Below are 18,953 nucleotides of genomic sequence, written 5' to 3' on the forward strand. Positions count from 1 at the left end.
GTTTAAAATATATTGTTAATGTCAAATATTGTTTCGTCACGATGTGGCTGAAATATTGCTGATGTGACGTTAAACTTTAACTCACTCACTCACCCGAAGAGTATTATAAAAATTTAAAAGATACCCCGTCATTTGAAAACTTTTCCTCCTATCTAAACATACATGTATTTATTATCCTATTCTAAAATATTGAACTTTTAACATTTATATGCCTGTCGGAAGATGACCTTCAGCTTGGTATAGAGATGTGACATGTGAACTGGATATGTTGCCAACTACAGACGATGAATTCAACGAACAGTAATTGATAGTGTGAGGTATCCATGCCATCGGGGTATTAAGACATGCAATCCACAGTCACCGAGCCCGAACACTCGATCCATTAAGTTGCCTAAAACGACAAGCAAAGCTTAAAGGGGCCCAAGTCTAACTCTCAACCCCCAATGTGTTTGAATATTAGATGTCATATCTTTTCATCTAAGTTTAAAATTTTAATTTGTAATCTGAATCTTAACATGAATAAATGATTTGAACTGCATGTTTATGTACTTTTTGTAAAAAAAAATGTATGTTTTTGTTATACGCTTGGTAAGAAGTATCGTTCTTGTCTGAAGCAACACTGGTGTTTATGCCAATGTGCTTTCCTTCAAAGCGACACCAGTCTATTTGGCTTGTGTCGGAATGGCACGAGTTGGGAAGGAATGAGTCAGATAGCATTTATCATCGAGTGTCCCTGTCATAAGCCTTAACTGCCACACATCGTTGATGTTTGGTTCAGTCATCTATTTTATTATTCGTATTTCTTTGTCGTTCAGCATTTCAGAGCCGGTTGTCTACTTTGCTGATTTTTGGGAAGAATGTAATTTGCCACATTGAGCTTAACATTTGCCTTTTAAGTCAGGTACCCCATTCGGACTTTCAGGCCATTTGGAACAGTATTGCAGTTGTACCACAACGTGTCAACAACATGTGGGAGGAAATCAAGAAAGTGTACGTCCTACAAGCACTGGTAAAACTAGTCAGCACGGGCGTGGTGCTTACAAATAGGAATCTGGAATTCGAACCATGATCAGCAGATCCAGGCACAACAAAGCGACGTGACAGGACATTGCAGCAACACCAGGTGACAACACGATATAGCCAATTCTAAAACTTTATTCAAAAATATGTTACAAATGTTATGATAGAGAAGAACACATAGTAAGCACATATTTGCACATCCAAATGTTTCACACCGCACTCAGCAAAACTCCAGCTATATGACAGCGGTCTTGAAATAATCAAGTATTGGCCAGACAATCCATGAATTGATCCAAGAGCATCGATCTACGCAATTGGCAGAAGCACGTCAATGTATCCCAAGTCAGAGATCGTGACCACCCAATTCCGTTAGTCGTCTCTTACAAGCATGGGTTGCTGAAGTGAGTGAGTGAGTGAGTTGGGTTTAACGCCGCTTTTAGCAGTATTCCAGTTATATCGCGGCGTGTCAGCTTAATGTGTGAGGAAAGCACGAAGTGATGCAGGTCTCAGACGTTTATCACTTCGGTGAAACCTACGAGCACGGGTATGGTGCTGACAAACCTAGAAACATAATCGGGGCGAACCGGGATTCGAACCCACAATCATAGGTTTCTGGCGTGCCCAAGGGACGCAACTCTGCACAGCGAAGCGGGTTGCTGAAGACATTTCCAAATGCAGAGACTCATGCAGAGACAACGAAGGTAACAGAATATATGAATAGAACATGTTCATCACAGGTTTGTTGATTTTGAAGTTTTCGGCAGTATTCAGGAAGATAAGATCTGCAGAAAACATTGTGACCGTGCGAGGGATCGAACCCAAGCCAGCAAACACCTTGAACGTGTTACCTGAGGTGACAGTCTAGCACAGTGGTTATAGTAATTAATAGCATTGGAATATGCAATGACGACGACAAATGGTGACCCAGACCTGTTGAACCTTCTGATTGAAACCCTCACCTTGATTTGGGTTTGATATCCCTTGATGTACTGATCTTTGACCGATCCCCTAGATATGTTTTGAAGGCATCAAATGAATACATCCAGAGCAGCATGGCTCAACCACTTCTGTATATATTCATTCTGGCAGGCCGAAAAAAAGATTTCGTCATTTATATGAAACAATGACGGAAATGTGCACCCCAACAGGTCTGAACACTGAACTTTTTGTAGCTTTGAATTCCAATTCTTAGGCAAAATATGAAAGATTATTTATTTAGAATGCTAGTCAAATGTATATATCCAGGGTAGCATGGCTCAACTACGCCTGTATATATCCATAAGCTTGGTGTCCCTTTAAATCCACCCATGCACTGACGTTAGGAGTACTTGTACTAAAAAAACAGGTGACATGGAAGTCAATATTAACTGATCAAGGAGAAGGAAGTTGAATTCATGAAAGACTTTGTTACCAAGGGTTTTGACAATATGATACAGTTACAACTACAGTGTGGTGAACATGATCATACTGATTGTCGTGTTGTCTTTTGAGTGACAATCACAGGTGGGAGGAGCATGGCTATTGGGCCACTCCAGTCCTTGGGAGTTCATACAGCTGGGAGAGTCCAAACTAGTCCATCGGTATTCAGATGAAGTGCCTGTTGGAGAAAGATGCATTTGTTTTATACGAAACAAGTTGGTTGATGGAATCGTCAGATTCCATGTATTTATTCATATCTCTATTATCCACAACGAAACATTGTATTTATTCATATCTCTATTATCCACAACGAAACATTAAACAGATCATTGCAGCAGGACTGTCCTGAGTGAATTAATTTGTCCCGATACTTGACATCGTTCAGTATCTTTCATGGGACATATGCTCCTGCCTTCTGTGAAGCGAGTAGGCTATTCTATTTATTACGACAGTCACTACAGGTAAAAACGTGTTTCTTCATCACTATAGCCTGGAGGTAAATTTAAGGTACCGACGTTTACTACAATATCTGAAAAACTATTGGACCTAATCCAGTCAAAGTTGGTATGAGATTATTAAACAGAACTGGATATAACATTTAAAGACGATCGGTGTATGAATAAAAAATCTGTCTACTTAGCTATCCCTATATTTCATCAACAACCAGACCTGTTCGTCACGGGTGGAACGAGCATTCATTGTAACAATTCATTAATAACTCAACTCTAAAGGTTGCACGGGAATCACGCACGCACGCACGAATACGGTGTTAGCGCTGGGCGTATGAAGCAGTTATTTAATGATATTTATTCCAATTATTTTTGCATTCTTTTTCAGGTCAGTGTAATTGACTTGAATGTATCATTCCTTGCCACATATTATATTTCATGAATCATGTTATAAGGTGTAATATAACATACGTAATTATTCATTTAGACAAAACATTGCTTTATGGTTTCGAAGAAAATATTTTAATATTTTCGTGGAGTGAGTATGGTTTTACGCCGCTTTTAGCAATATTCCAGCAATATCACGTCGGGGGACACCAGAAATGGGCTTCACACATTGTACCCATGTCGGGGATCGAACCCGGGTCTTCAGCGTGACGAGCGAACGATTTAACCACTAGGCTACCCGACCGCCCCTATTTTCGTAGATGATTCGAGACTTTCGGGGCTGTTTCGGGTGAAAGAGAATCAAATTCTGAGCCAAGAATTGCACAAAGTGGACAAGATCCGATTACGACATGTACTACAAATCAGAAAACTGAAATTCGTAGACGTATGTGTAATGTACGAATTCATATCCGTGGTAATTCGGGCTATTACATGTCGTAGTAAAACAGGGGTATATGTATAGCACTACTCTTGGTTCCACGAAATGTCCTCGTCAGATTCGTAGTCTGTGCTGTCACCTAAATGAACAACAGGCTGGACAATATGTGGTCGGATACAGTCTTGTTTCCGATACTTTTCCTCAACTTTGATAACATGTTGGACACAGTTTGCCCAACGTACATCTATAATTTCTCCCATCCCTTTCAAGACAATCTGCTTGACGTCGGCAATCTTGAAGGTCTTATTTTGCCGTGCGACCATATTTTTCAAATCACAACAGATTAGTTCGATGGGATTCAAGTCACAATGGTAAGGAGGAAGTCTAAGCACTTCGTGGCCGTGTTCTGTCAACATGTTGTCAATCAAATAAGAGGGCGGGGGTTTGTTCTGAAGAACTAGTTTGTAGTAGTCAGTTCTTTAGGCTTTCGTGGGCCGAGCAATGCGGTTGTTGTCCAACCACTGACATATCTCACCTTTGGTGGAATTTGAGGTTGGACAACGGTTAATAGGATTTCGACAACTGTGACAGGGAGCATTGTCCATAACCACCAAGGATATATCAGGCAGTGCTAAGGGGAGCTGCTTCTCAACATACACAGTGAAAACCTGACTATTCATCTCGGTATGGTAGGCTCAGCCATCTGTAGATCTGGATCTGAACACTAGATCACACCCAGGGAGGAGACCTCTGTGGGAGCCTGCATGGAAGACAATCAGGCTCTCCCCTTTACCAGGGGTGGATCTTGCGCTGTGGCTCTCTGGCATCTGGGGCATCTGGGCGAGACCATTGGTAAGCCGCTGTGTGGCAGGCGTTAACCCAGGTTTCGTCCAAATAGACAGGCTCATAGCCTTCTCGTTTCTTTGTAATAGTGCACAAATAATTGATACACAAACGAATGATATCTGGTTGTTCACACATTGCTAGTTTCTACCCTTTTGTCTTTTGGTACTGATATCCAAATTTGGAAAGGAGTTTACAAATGGTCCATTTGGAAATATCTAAGTCATGCTCTGTAAGGAGAATTTGTTTTAGTTTTCGTGTTGAAATAAATTCATTTTCTCGTGTTAACCGCCCAATTACGTCCCTGACAACTTTCTTATCAAAACTTTTATTTCCTATTCTGTTTTGAGGTGCCCCCTAAGGGGTGTGCAGGGGAGCATGTGTTATTATGAGAGTTCAAAAGCTTGACTACGGTTTGTTTTGGAAGCTGTAATGCATGAATTGTTCTTTTCATGTACTTTGAAATGTCAAAGAAGGACGTTCACTTGCAGCCTTAAAGTATTCAAAATATTTTAACAACGAAACATTTCCTATCAGCGGAAAGATGCTTGCGCGGAGACATAATGAAAACGAATGCTAACACCGTATTCGTGGGTGCGTGATTCCCGTGCAACCTTTCCAGTTGAGTAGGTACAAAAGTTTTTCAGATATTGTAGTAAACGTCGGTACCTTAAATTAACTTTTAGACTATAGTGGAGACATCAACTCAGTCCTTTTTTGAAACTACGTCACATAAAACAGACTGACGTCATCAGTAAGTATATACACACAATGTGCTGATATGTACGTGACGTTGCTGTTGTACTCTTTGAAAACAATGGAATAATGGGATGACGCGGGGAATAAGAAATGTCATGCTCAGTCAAAATTAATGAAGATTTTGCAATAATGTCCTTGCCCTTATGGATGATATTCTATATTACTATCTTGATATTATTCGCCTTCTGATATATGACAGAGTTGTAGTGTACTATAGAGACGTGTCTAGACGTCTATTGTCTTCATTGTGAATTCAGTTAAACCCAGCGACCAGATACTCACCCAGACAAGAGCTGAGACAGGCGTGGTAGACGGGTGTAGTGGGCAGATGCGCCAGGGGTACCTGAATATGTACAGACTGATGAGATGTCATACACACATGAATAATTATTTAGAATTGAGGTGTGTTCTGTAAGACGGGTAGGACAACGTCTCTTACTTCTTAAGAAAGTTGTTTGAAACAGCCTGTCTGTAAGCTAGTCTCATACTTTTAGCCATCGAATGGGTGCAGTTTGAAACTCACCTTGGCATTTTTTCTGTCCAGCAGACATCAATCTTTCTGGTAGACAGATGTGTTTACATCCCATGGACAGATAGCTCCACAGGCCAACCTCACAGTTGAGCAAAACGGTAGCCCTCAATGCCATTATCATATAGCACCGCACATGATTAGGAATATCCGTCTTTAGTTCATAGTATGAAGAATTGTAACTGAAATACTTTGTTGAGTTGAGTCTTCAACCAAAGTCAATTTGATATTTCTACTGGCATAGCTCATATCTGACAGGCTCATTTCGACGAGTAAGAACTTCCTGTTTCAAAATCATTCGAACAATTTCCTGACTAAAGATGTTCACAAAATACAAGTACTAGAGAAGATGCTTGTGAATACAACAGAGTGATCGTTCAACTAGAAGGTGTTAGCGGATGTTTCAGGTAGGAATATGAGCCATGAAACATGAAACAACCCTCAACACCTCAAAAAGCTGCCGAGTCATCTGGGAGGTACACATCGACATCATCCTGGACTTGTTGGTGGACGATCGAGCCAGAATTACACACAACAGATTCTGATAAGACCAACATGTTAAGTTGTAACCTTTGGATCATGTAGATGTTCAGATTTCGGAAATACTTGTCTACTTTCACGATACATTATCTGGTCCAAGTTAACAAGACGCTATAAAAGTGTTGATATATACACTTATACGGATAAATTTATCAAGGACATGGCGAGTATATCAGAGGGTATCAATTCCTGCACATAAGGCGGTGTGATTGGCAGAGGTTTTGGAGAAGGTAGCTTGTCATCAAACCTGAAGAAGAAACAGTACTTAGTTATCTTCATTATTAGTTACGATCAATTTACACGAGTGTGGCCCTTATTAATGTTTTGTATGATAGTGGATGGGAGTATATCGGGGATGCAGGCTCTAACATGCCAGCTGCCCAAATGAGAAATAGAGCAGGAATTTCTATTCATAAAGAATTAATTCCTTTGGTATAAAATGATTCGTTTATCATAAACTTCAGTCTTACTTACAGCGTCTGGAGAGGCAAGACCAGGCTGATGTGGTTGATGTGGTCGCTGACGGTGAAGGTGCAACTGAGGCAGATGGCAACTGAGACAGGATGGCAATAGAGGATAGTCCCGAGGATGGTGATCTTTCCGCGCTGCTTGTTACGAATAAATTCGTCCTGGTACTTGGTAATGACACCTGAAGTGGAAATGATTTGTGTTAACATGTGGAGAAAAGTTCAACACAAACGCCATGGCAAGGATACGAACATGTGTTACTTGTCGAACGTCTTAGTTTCCCCTTTTGTAACACACACATCTATTTCTGCAAGTATTTTTGAAAAATGTATTCTTAATTGAAAGAACAAATATTTAGAACAACTGATTGACCACTGACTTATTTCAACACATAAACACATTCTTCAAATAATTCCGTAATCGTACTGTCTATTTGATACACTTTTATTCTCTGCATATGTTCACTGAATGACATTCCTGTTGCACATATCGTCAATTTATGTTATTGTGATTGAAGAATTTCTGAATCGAAAATAATATACTCATACTCATCATTATAGTCACCCCATCACCAAAACACAATTATCGAATGTCTATGCATCAGAACTGTTCCACTTGGACGAGATGTCATGGGGCTGCTTCACAGACAATCAACAAACTTTAATCCATTTACAAATTGTTCGAGGTATGTTCCTAGTGAGCACAGAACAGTTTGATTTTGGAGAAAAGCTGGAATTTACAAATATTAGACGTTTAACACTTTGGTGAAACCAACAGCATGTGTATGGTGGTGTGAAACCCAGAAACATGATCAGGGCGAACCAGGATATTTTACATTTACTGCAAACCACGTGAAATGTGGACAACACTAGGGCTCACGAAACACAATGTCTGTTCAAAATAGGAGACTATGTCATCCAAAAACACACACGCGTGATATATTATATATATGTATAAGTATGTTGATTTGTCTACTGATATCCAAGGGTGTTTGTGCAATATAGCGGCGTCGTTACATGTTTCCAGTCCTAAGTGTATAAAGTATCCACTCATAGCGTTCATATACTCACCAAAGACAAGAGCGGAAACAGAGGTGGAAAACGGATGTGGTAGACGGCTGCGACAGCGGTACCTGTACATATACAGATTGTGATCAGATGTCTGTTCAAACACAGAGGAACAATAATATAGAACTGAATTGACCGAAGGTGTGTTCTGTAAATGAAAAGACAGATAGAGGGACTTCTACTCCTTAAGGAAGGCTGTAGGTCCTGAATGTCTTGAGGAAGTTGTTTGGAACAGTGTCTGTAATTGAGTCATGTATTATAACCATCAATGGGGTGCAGTTTGAAACTCACCTTGTCACTTTCTCCCTTTCAAAATCCATTTTATGTGTAGACTGATACTGCCAACATCCTACTACAGCACCGCACATGTCAAGGAAGAGACGTCTTCAACTCATAGTATGAAGGATATAATATGTATTATCTGGGAGATGATTTAACCAAAAGGTATTTTACATAGTAAGATTTGACACGCCCATTTCAACGTGAGTACAAACGTATCCAAATACTAATTCCAGACAAGATGCGTGTGAATACAACCGAGTCGTCGTTCAACTGGAAGGTGTTAGCGGATGTTTCAGGTAGGAATATGAGCCATGAAACATGAAACAACCCTCAACACCTCAGAGCTGCCGAGTCATCTGGGAGGTACACATGAACATCATCAAGGGGTTGTAAGTGGACGATCGTGTCAAAAGCAGGACGCTGTACCAATGTCCATAAACAAAAACAGTTCCTGATAACTCCAACATGCTAAGTTGTTATCTTTGGATTATGCTTGATACATGGATAAAAAGTATTTCGGAAACGTACACGTATCCTATCGCTGAAATATATGGAGTATATGAGAGGGTGTCAATTCCTGCACATGAAGCGGTGTAACTAGCAGAGGTGTTGAAGCTAGCCGTGACCACCACCTGGAGAAGAAACAGTGTTTTTGTTAATTTAAGAATTATTTAGTAACGTTTATAAACATACATGACGATCTATTTGCGTGTGCATGGTCCTTATCGAAGTTGTTGATAGTGGAAGGAGAAGTATGGGGGAATGCATGTACTGACAAAGCTGTTACAGTGGGATATGAAGTAGAAGTTAAAACTTGATTCCATATGACGGTAACAATGTTTGCCGGAAAGAATTAATTTCTATGACATAAATTATTGGTTTATGGCTTCTGTTTACGTACTGCATCTGGAGAGGTAACACCAGGTTCACGTGGTCGCTTTCGTTGAACAGACCAGTTTCATGTTGGAGGAAAGCGAGCAGTAATGCAGGTTTCAAACTTTACTACTTTCGTGTGATGCCGATAAACCTAGAAAGATTATCAGGACGTATCAGGAATCTAACACACGATTATAGGCGTCTGAGATGTGTAAGTGAGGCAGAATTACCGTTACATGTAGACTGGCGTTCTGCATCAGTCACTCCCTCATGATCATATTCACAGCGATGTGTCAGAAAATATTTGACTGCCATTGTAACAGTGGTCAGTGGGATGGTAGAATGATCAACGCGGGCACAATCGCACTTTGTGACTGGCCCTGAATGTATTCGACAGCAAGCATAATTTAGGTACTGGGTTACCTCGTCTGCTCTGGGTCAGTCACCCCGAGAGTGTGTAGAAGAAGCAGTAGTTGTAGCAGTATTAGTAATATAGGGTGAACTCCGTGAAATGTATGTTTGTCTGTTTAACGCCACACTCAGCAATGTTCCAGCTATGGCGGCGGTCTGTATATAATTGGGTGTGGACCAGACAATCCAGTGACTCATCATGCGCATCAATCTCTACCATTGGTTGATGAATGTCATCGTATTCCAAGTTAACGATCCTCACCACTTGATCATGTTAGTCGTATCTTCACTGGGGGAAGTGAGAGTGAGTGAGTTTGGCAGTGTGCTTGTATAGCATTATTCGACTGATATGAGGGCAGAGGACTAGAATTGGCTTAACACATGGAATAACATAAGTTCTGTGTGACAACCCATCTGTAGCCAACTTAAATTTTGCTGTCTGCTGTATAGGCATGTAACCTCCACCCAATAAATATACCACATGACGTGCTACTTTAATGTACTACTCTGTAATATCATACACTGAATGGAATTAAAATAAAAAAAAACAAACCCAAACTTACTCGTCATTCCTCCTCCTAGCGTCATTTGCACCATTCCTGCCGCTTGCACACACGGCCTCTTCTCTGCAATGAAAGAAAACAATACTTACACCTTTACTCTAGCTTAGCCAAGGGTTCAACAGTCCCACTAACCAGAAATATTACGGTGAGGAAAGCTCAGTGATGGCGAATAAATACAGAAGCGTTGTTTCTTATCATTTAGACCATTTAATCTTGAAGTTAGCGTTTTAGCATACATTGGGATAAGTCAGAGTTTAATGTCATGTCCGTTCAAAGATATCCTCGCCACAACCCATCTTAGAGAACAAAACGAAGAAAAACACACGCAAACTACAGTAGTATCAACATGATTCGTGTCAAGACTACAGTGACAGTCTACAGCAATATAGGAATGTACGCTGTCATTGTGACTGAGGTTGTTCTTAACAGACCTTTCTCGTCTAATGAGGATATTATTTGAAACTATTGACAAAAGTATACTACACAAGTTGTTCCTGTTAAGCATACATTAGCTCATGTCAGCTCTCGTTTTGTGGAACTATTTTATTCCGCGGTAAATCTGGTTGTTGTATGGCTGTCCGTATTAACATAAAGTCACACGTACTCAGTATGATTGCGTATAGATGAAAGTCTACGTCCTTTGAGGTGAAAATAGTGTCATAAAAATTTTAAGAATTGACTTCAATTGTGTGAGTTCATTGGAGGAAGAACCTTCATAGAGTGAGGGCCAAACATTGTATGAATGTCGTCGCAAGCTCCAACGTTCATACAGTTTGGCCATGACTATGAAGGTTCTATGAAATCTGGCTTTGCGTTTTATTTTTTAAAGAGTATATTTTACAGTACAATATTAGAAAAGGCCATACATCGCCAACAACTGAAGGAAGATCACCATGATTGGATCTCGTGTGGCTGGAATACTGCTGAGTGAGGCGTTAACAACAAAAAGATAAATATAGAAAATCATCACCATGTGATCGATATTGTGAACAACGGTCCACGGATGCAGATACGATGCAGGAAATCAGTTAATACCTGTTCACATGCGCCTCATACATGTGTGTACCTACGTGAGTATACTTGTCATGTCAACGCGTTCACTCATGTGTGTACACCAGGACCAAATTTGCATGTCAGGAGCAGGTGCAAATGTAAATTTGCACTGTGTATATGTTGCAATGTGAACGTTTATGTCAACGTAAGAGGATGATCTAATTAATATCTGTTATTTTGCCAACAGCAAACAAATTGTCAACAGTTGCCAACTTTTATATCGTATATACAGAGTTGAGCGGAGAGTGTTCTTTTTGTTTGAAGGAGTCAAAACTCTGTGTACAAATTAAATCACATGTTGCTTCACGCGAAGATTTTCGGGGAAGTAACTCTTCTCATTTAGCTTTGACTGGAAAACAACCTGTTTCGTGTTGAAAGTCGTATACAGACTGATGAATATGTGTGCCTTACACAATTTACAATTTAATTTTGTTTAAACCCCGAAGTTGATTTTCATGTGAACGCATAGTTAATTTACATATACACACGTATGTATAGTTACAAATGTGGAAAATTACTTACGTTAGTAAATGTTGTGCATGTGAACGGGGTATTAGTCACCTAGCCTGAACACCCGATCCACTGAGTCACCTCTCACGACCAGCATGAGTTCCTGTGGGCCATTCTATCCCGGAATCTCAAAGATATGTTTTTGTGGAACATTGTTATACACAGGAATGTTGAATACGAGGTATAACTAAAATGCTAATGGAAGGAAGAAAAGTGATGGTGGGGCTGAACCCTAAAATATCAAGGACGATTAATTCAGGCATATGTGGCTACATGGCAAGAGAGTTATTTAAAATAGATGAATCTTACACTGTCAATGAGAATTAACTTCATAGTATACTCACAGTTGGACCACTCTGTGTCGCCAAAGTGCCTAAAGTCACTGTCGCCGAAGTGGAAGGTGCCGCCGTCGTGGAGGGTGTCGCCGACGTGGAGGGTGTCGCCGACGCTGTCAACCGGAAACCTTAAGAAGGAATGTAAGTTGATATTATCTTCATGTGAACACAGACAGTTTACGTGTTCGTTATGCATATTGTACAGCGTGCATGGACACTCCAGGTGGCCCAAACAAATGTTTTCCAGTAAGCATGCCTGTTACCGACCCTAAAACATACCTTGTTTCAGGGAGATTTACATTCAACAATATATAACTACAATAACTAGCTATATTTGTTGTTTTGTTGTTAAACGCCGCACTCAGCAATATTCCAGCTATATGTCAGCGGTCTGTAAATAATCAAGTCTGGGCCAGACAATCCAGTGATTTTACATCATGATCATCGATCTAAAACAATTGGGATACAATAACATGCATCAACCAAGTCAGCGAGCTTGACCACCCGATCCCTTTAGTCGCCTCTCACGACAAGCATGGGTTCCTGAAGACCTATTTCACCCCGGATCTTCACGGGTCTAATAAAGTATAACCCTGACAATAAAACAACGCTTGGTAATCAATGTGAGTTATGAACTGAATTTAAAACCCTTCATTTTCCCTTAGCTTATTTCCTAATTGAGTGAGTGAGTAAATGTTGCTTTAAGCCGCATCAGCAATATTTCAGCTATTCGGGGTTATTTCCTAAGTACTTGTACACTGGAATACGAATTCACGTGCACATCTCTCGTTTTCATAAATACGAAGCTCCGAGAACTGATTACAATGCATCTAGTAGTTAATATCAATAGTCGAAGAGAATATCTCGCGGTTCAGAGACTCGATTACGTCATTGTGCAGACAGAAGACGTATGACCAACACTGTATTTACGGCCTGTGTCAACATCAAGGTGTCACGCCACCACAAGACTATTATGCTGTTCACATTGGTGTTAGACCTGAATTCATTCTTCTTTCTGACTTAATTTACCTTCAGTATTCTGTTTTCCTCCTTAATCATGCGATTCTCCTCCTTTATCTTGCGGCTCTCCTCCTTAACCTCGCGGTTCTCCTCCCGGAATCGCCGGTTCTCTTCCCTCAACCGGAGCAGCTCAGCCTCGACAAGCTGCCACACAACAAATTAAGATTTCAACCAATTGAAAAAATATAAATATTTCACTTATATATTCAAATTGTAAGTACATATACAATATTACTGAATCAAAACATCTAATAGGCGGTAGGGTAGCCTGGGTGTTAAAGTGATCGCATTATACGCTGATCGATGTTCGATTCCTCACGTTGATTTATTTGGGGAAATATTACATAATACACTTCTCGCCGACTCAATTTTGAACGAAACACAATCATCATATACATATTACACACACGAGTAAGACGGGGTAGACATATATAGAACCATTTGTCATGTGTAGAACTGGTAGAACTAGTTGAATGGGTTGAATCAGAAAATATATACAAAAACAACTGTTTGCTCACATTCATTGGGGCCGGCGCCGGCGCCGGCCCTCGTTGACGTGCCACTGTGGCTGCGGGTATAGATGACATCGAGGTGGCAAAAGGGGTTGACGACGAGGGCGTCTGGTTAGCAACAGTCGCCTGTGGTGCCTGAGTCGGCTGCACAAGCTGGGGTCCCTGGGGTGGCTGCAGCATCAAACCGAGCGATCTAAAGAAAGACGACATAGCTGGTAGTAATGACAATGATACTAATTTGTGAAAAGCGTAGAAACGAAGCGATAAACGACAATCGTGACAGTTCTGTGGAAGTTACCGTGTTTTATAGTGAGCTATTAGGGAGCAGCCATTTGATTTTCAAAGGGGTGTGGGGGTGTAGGGGTGGATTTTGACTTTTGAGACCATCATATTATTTAATGTGTAGAAACCCAAATAGTTTTTCCAAAACAAACCTAAACACAGACATCTCTATACGTCAATACCAAAAAGGACACCTTATATATTTTCAGTAATATGGGGGCTTGATTATTATATTATATGAAAACTCCCCACCCCCTACCTCCCTACCCCCCTGAAAATTAAATGACTGCTCCCTGAACCCCGGCCCGGCCAAAGAGCGTGTGACTGGGGACTAGCAGCAGTAACTTCTCGTGATGTTCAAACATGTGATCAAATCACGAGGACATTGAACAATGGGTCCTCAGTGAGATGTCGCCAAGCTCCCACCCTATCGGACAGAGTTATGCAGCACTGTCCCCGCTGGACGTGCCCGCTCCATGGAAATCAACATGGTGTCTAAAACCATTGCACACACACTATGTTACCAATAATCGTATTTGCACTTGATCATTCTCGATCATTTTTGTAGATGGTCAAATTCTTCAACATCCACAATTCATAAGCTGTTGCTGCATAATTGAGTCAGTATTGTCCGACCAGCTATGCTTTTTTATCAACTTTGTACCTGCCATGCTTGTCAACTTTAATGGAGTGTGTTTCGGACGTCAATAGATAAACCATTTCGGAAATAAATAACCCTTTACTTTAGATTGATATTCAACTTGTTAATTTGCTTTGAGTTATGTTTTGTTTAAGTAATTTTCAACGGGGTGCACAATTAAAACAATTGAAAATATCGTATTTTAATTATAAAGATTTAGTAAGATATGTTAAGGTACATATTTCATGAACAGTGACATAAACTGTTAAATATCAAATGTTATAGACGCACAGTGTTTACATGTAGGTTTATCTTTTAACACTGCACAGAGAACAGCGACCAGAAACGTGTGTAAACGAATCGTTATTTAATCCAACGTGTCGAGCGGAATCCAATAGAAGGCGTTTGCATGCTTCCTTTGTGAAGGCGTGCGTCCCGTGGGCACGCCAGAAACCTATGATTGTGGGTTCGAATCCCGGTTCGCACCAATCAGGTTCCTAGGTTTGTCAGCATCATACTATATGCCGGTGGGAGACACCTAAGTGTTAAACGTCTGAGACTTCTATCACTTCAAGATTCCCCCAACACTGAGATGGCACGCCTTGATTTAACTGCAATACTGTTTGAGTTAAATCCAACTCACTAACTTTCACTACAACAATATGAACACCTGCTTCAACTGCTACTACTACGAGTACTACTGCTTCTGTTACTGCTACTACTGCTACTGCTGCTACTACTGCTGCTACTACTACTACTACTACTACTACTACAACTTCCGGGGTAGAATAGGTCATCAGCAACCCATGCTTGCCGTAATAGGCGACTAACGGGATCGGGTGGTCAGGCTCGCTGACTTGGTTGATACATGTCATCGATCCCAGTTACATGGATCGATGCGCATGATATTAATCACTGGTCCAGACTCGATTATTTACAGATCGATTATTTACAGACCGCCGTCATAGAGCTGGAATATTGCTGAGTGCGGTGTTAAACAACAAACCAACCAACCAACTACAGCAACTACAACTACTACTACCACTACAACGACGCCGACGTCTACTACTACTAATACTACTACTAATACTACTACTTCTGATAATAATGCTACTACAACTGCGCTGAGATGGCACGCCTTGATTTAACTGTAATACTGTTCAAAGCGGAGTTAAATTCATCTCACTGACTTACACTGCAACAATATGAACACTTGCTTCAACTGCTTCAACTTCAACTGCTGCTACTACGAGTGCTACTGCTTCTGTCACTACTCGATCCCAATTGCGCGGATTGATTCTCATGTTGTCAATGCCTCGATTGTCTGGCCCAGACTCGATCACTTAAAGACCGCCGTCAGAGAGCTGGAATATTGCTGAGTGCGGCGTCAACAAACAAAGAAACTACTACTACTACTACTACTACTACTACTACTACTACTATGACTACTACTAATACTACTTACATGAGTTTGGTTTGAGACGTCGTTTACCTCAATTTATATCACAATTTTTATAGGACAGGCAATTTCGTGTCCGAGTTGGTCCCACCTTGTCTGACTATTATAATCAGGATCAGGGTGTCCCGCAAAACAGTATTTTGTCTGTCACGTTATTCAGTATAGAAATAGGTGTGGTGAGGTGAAATGGGGTTCAACATCGCGTCCAAGATTATTGCACTTATATAGCGACGTGCATGCACGTGTGTTTGGCTGCTTGTACTAGTCCGGACTGATGCCGATTTATTGTGCTAGCCCACTGAGATACCATGCCGAAGTTTAACATGAATACACGACACAGACACAGTATACTGACTCCGAGCCGACCAGTCCTAGTTTTAGCCCCTTAATGCCGAGCACCAGACAGGGCAACAACAAGTTCCATCCTTTAACGTCTTTTGGTATGACGCCGCCGGGAATCGATCCCCGAACCTTCCGCTCTCCAGGCGGACGCTCTACCACTAAGCCACGGAGGCGGTCTAGTTTAAAACTAAACAGTCTTTCAAAGGTTTTAAGTGAATCAGTAGATGGATTGATTTTCGTGGATGATTTTAATTATAATTCTTGTGGAAAAAATATGCATACAATAGAGAGGCAGTTACAAATCTTTCTCAATAAAATTCATAAATGGTCCCTTGAAAACGGGTTCAAATTTTTCAAATAAAAAACTAACTGTCTTCATTTCTGCAGAAAATATAAGCCGCATAAGGACCCTGAAGGGATAACTATTTCAAAATTTCATTCTTTAAGGATCTTTTTAATCTAAGTTCTCATTTAATCATCGGTTTCTTAAAGGAAATTTGAGTTATTTAATAAATTGGAATTGATATGTTTGGTATATAATCAGGTTTTTTTTATAATTGGTTGAATAAATTAAATAACTGAGATTGTTAATGGCGGTATCCTGGAAGGGAGTTGAAGTAGTGTAAAATTAATGTCCCCCTGAGAGGGTATGTAAGATCACGTCCTTCAATGTATATATATTTCTACAACGTTTTTTAATCATAGCATATGTGTTGTTTGAAGGTTTGTCTAAATGTGTCAGCTATCGCCAACAACTGAAGGGATGATGTAAATCCTGCTGAGGTCCATGCAGGTAGTAAAAGTCCCCATGGTCCCTTGTGTGGTGATCTACCTTTAGTTGTTGGCGATCTATAGCCCGTTTTGTTATTGTGTTGTAGAATGTTAATTTATTTATACATACTCTCAAACTAGTTTTACGAAAATCGGTTATTTACTAGTTATTATACTGTCCCTCGACGACAGAATTTTAAACAGTTTAAATATATAGTATTGTCAAAGTTTGTCTCGTCACGATATGGCTGAAACATTGCCGATGTGGCGTTAAACTTTAACTCACTCACTCACTTACCTAGTTCAATATCTAGTGTGGGCTTCTGGATTAGTTTACTTATAACGTACAGAGTGGTTGGATTAGTCCATGTTTGTGTCATTGCGTCTTGTCTTGTTTTAACCCAAGCCTTGTTTTCATTGCCTTGTTCAAACTGTGCACTTTTCATCCATCTTTAGAAGTCAGTCAACATTTTTGACTGGGATAAATCTTTCCAAAAGTTATTCCATTGTTAAGGCTAGTAATCTATAATATTGCTAGCTTATATCTATCTATGTATTTGCACTTATTTTTTTCTAGGTAATGTGGAATGTTATTTCAGTATCATTAACATGCTTATCTCTGGTATGGTGATTGTGTCACCATATTGCTAAAATAGTAATTAAACAAGGCTAGGTAAGTATTATAAATGATTGTCAATGAATTTGACTGGGTTTATAATAACACAAACTGATTGAGCGCATTCGTATTACTGTAGTTTGGTAGTCTTGTCACAGGTACGTACCGACGATCGTCGTGGGTCCCAGGTTATCACAACTCCAGCACTAGTATTGCGTCACATGAGGAACACAGCTTGTATTAAAGAAGCCCGAATGACATAGTATAGAACGCTTATTTTATATTAACTCAATTGTGTTCAGTACGTGATATTTTCATTAGAAAACTTATGCTCAATAACGTGTGTTTACATTCAGTTCTTCTGCCCATGCGCACTACAAGAAGCAAGCTGAATTTTAGGTACTTGTGTTTACATTCGGTATTTCCGCACATGCGCAATAGCAATGTTGTCGTTCGCCATGCCGTATGCTTGTTCAGCCGAAAACAATCCCACCTCCTCCTTCAACACCACCTGTTGTCCATGTTCGCAGTCTCAGTGCTTACAGTGTCATGTTGTGCTTTAAAGGTTTAATACCGTTAAAGTCCGGGGGAATATGTCTTATACCCCATCATTGTTGTGTGTACAACTCAGTCCGCCTCCGTGGTCTAGTGGTAGAGCGTCCGCCCGGAGTGCGGAAAGTCCGCGGTTCGATCCCTGGCCGCGTCATACCAAAAGACGTTCAAAGATGGTCCTTGTTGTAACCCTGTCTGGCGCTCGGCATTAAGGGGCTTAAAGAAGGACTGGTCGGCTCGGAGTCAGGGGCTTAAAGAAGAACTGGTCGGCTCGGAGTCGGTATACTGTGTCTGTGTGGGGTATTCATGTTAAACTTCGGCATGGTATCTCAGTGAGCTAGCACTATAAATCGGCATCAGTCCGGACTAGTACAAGCAGCCACACAAACATGTACACATATATGCATGTCGCTATATAAGTGCAATAATCTTGTATGCGACGTTTAACCCCATTTCACCTCACCTTGTACAACTCATTGTCTTTACCAATCATTTTGTACACTGTAACTGTCAGTGGGGACAGGAATTCTCATGATGATTCATAGAAGGTAGTTAAAACATACCCATAAGGTTTTATATTTTCCTCAACCATTCTTTGTTGTACATGTTTAAATACCCAGTGTTAAATGGCAGTTAAATACCCATAGGCAGTTAAATATCAATAATGCTTCTGGGGATATTTCCCCCATCATTCATTATTTACATATTTATGTGTTAATGGCATGCTGCCAAATACTATTTCTGATGCTCAGAAGTGTAAGTCATATACACGAATGCACCCCATGCTGGGTCAGTAATGACCGATGCTC

At 40.5% G+C, this 18,953-nt stretch overlaps 1 non-coding gene across 1 annotated transcript; it reads right to left on the reverse strand.

Moving 5' to 3' along the window:
• Positions 1-16,306: 16,306 nt before the first annotated feature.
• On the reverse strand, positions 16,307-16,382 carry Trnas-gga (transfer RNA serine (anticodon GGA)). Its single transcript has one exon. It is a non-coding gene; the product is annotated as a tRNA-Ser (tRNA).
• Positions 16,383-18,953: the final 2,571 nt, after the last annotated feature.

This window comes from Haliotis cracherodii, unplaced genomic scaffold (assembly GCF_022045235.1).
Source record: "Haliotis cracherodii isolate W230 unplaced genomic scaffold, xgHalCrac1.p SCAF_9, whole genome shotgun sequence".
NCBI classification, from domain to species: Eukaryota; Metazoa; Mollusca; class Gastropoda; order Lepetellida; family Haliotidae; genus Haliotis; species Haliotis cracherodii.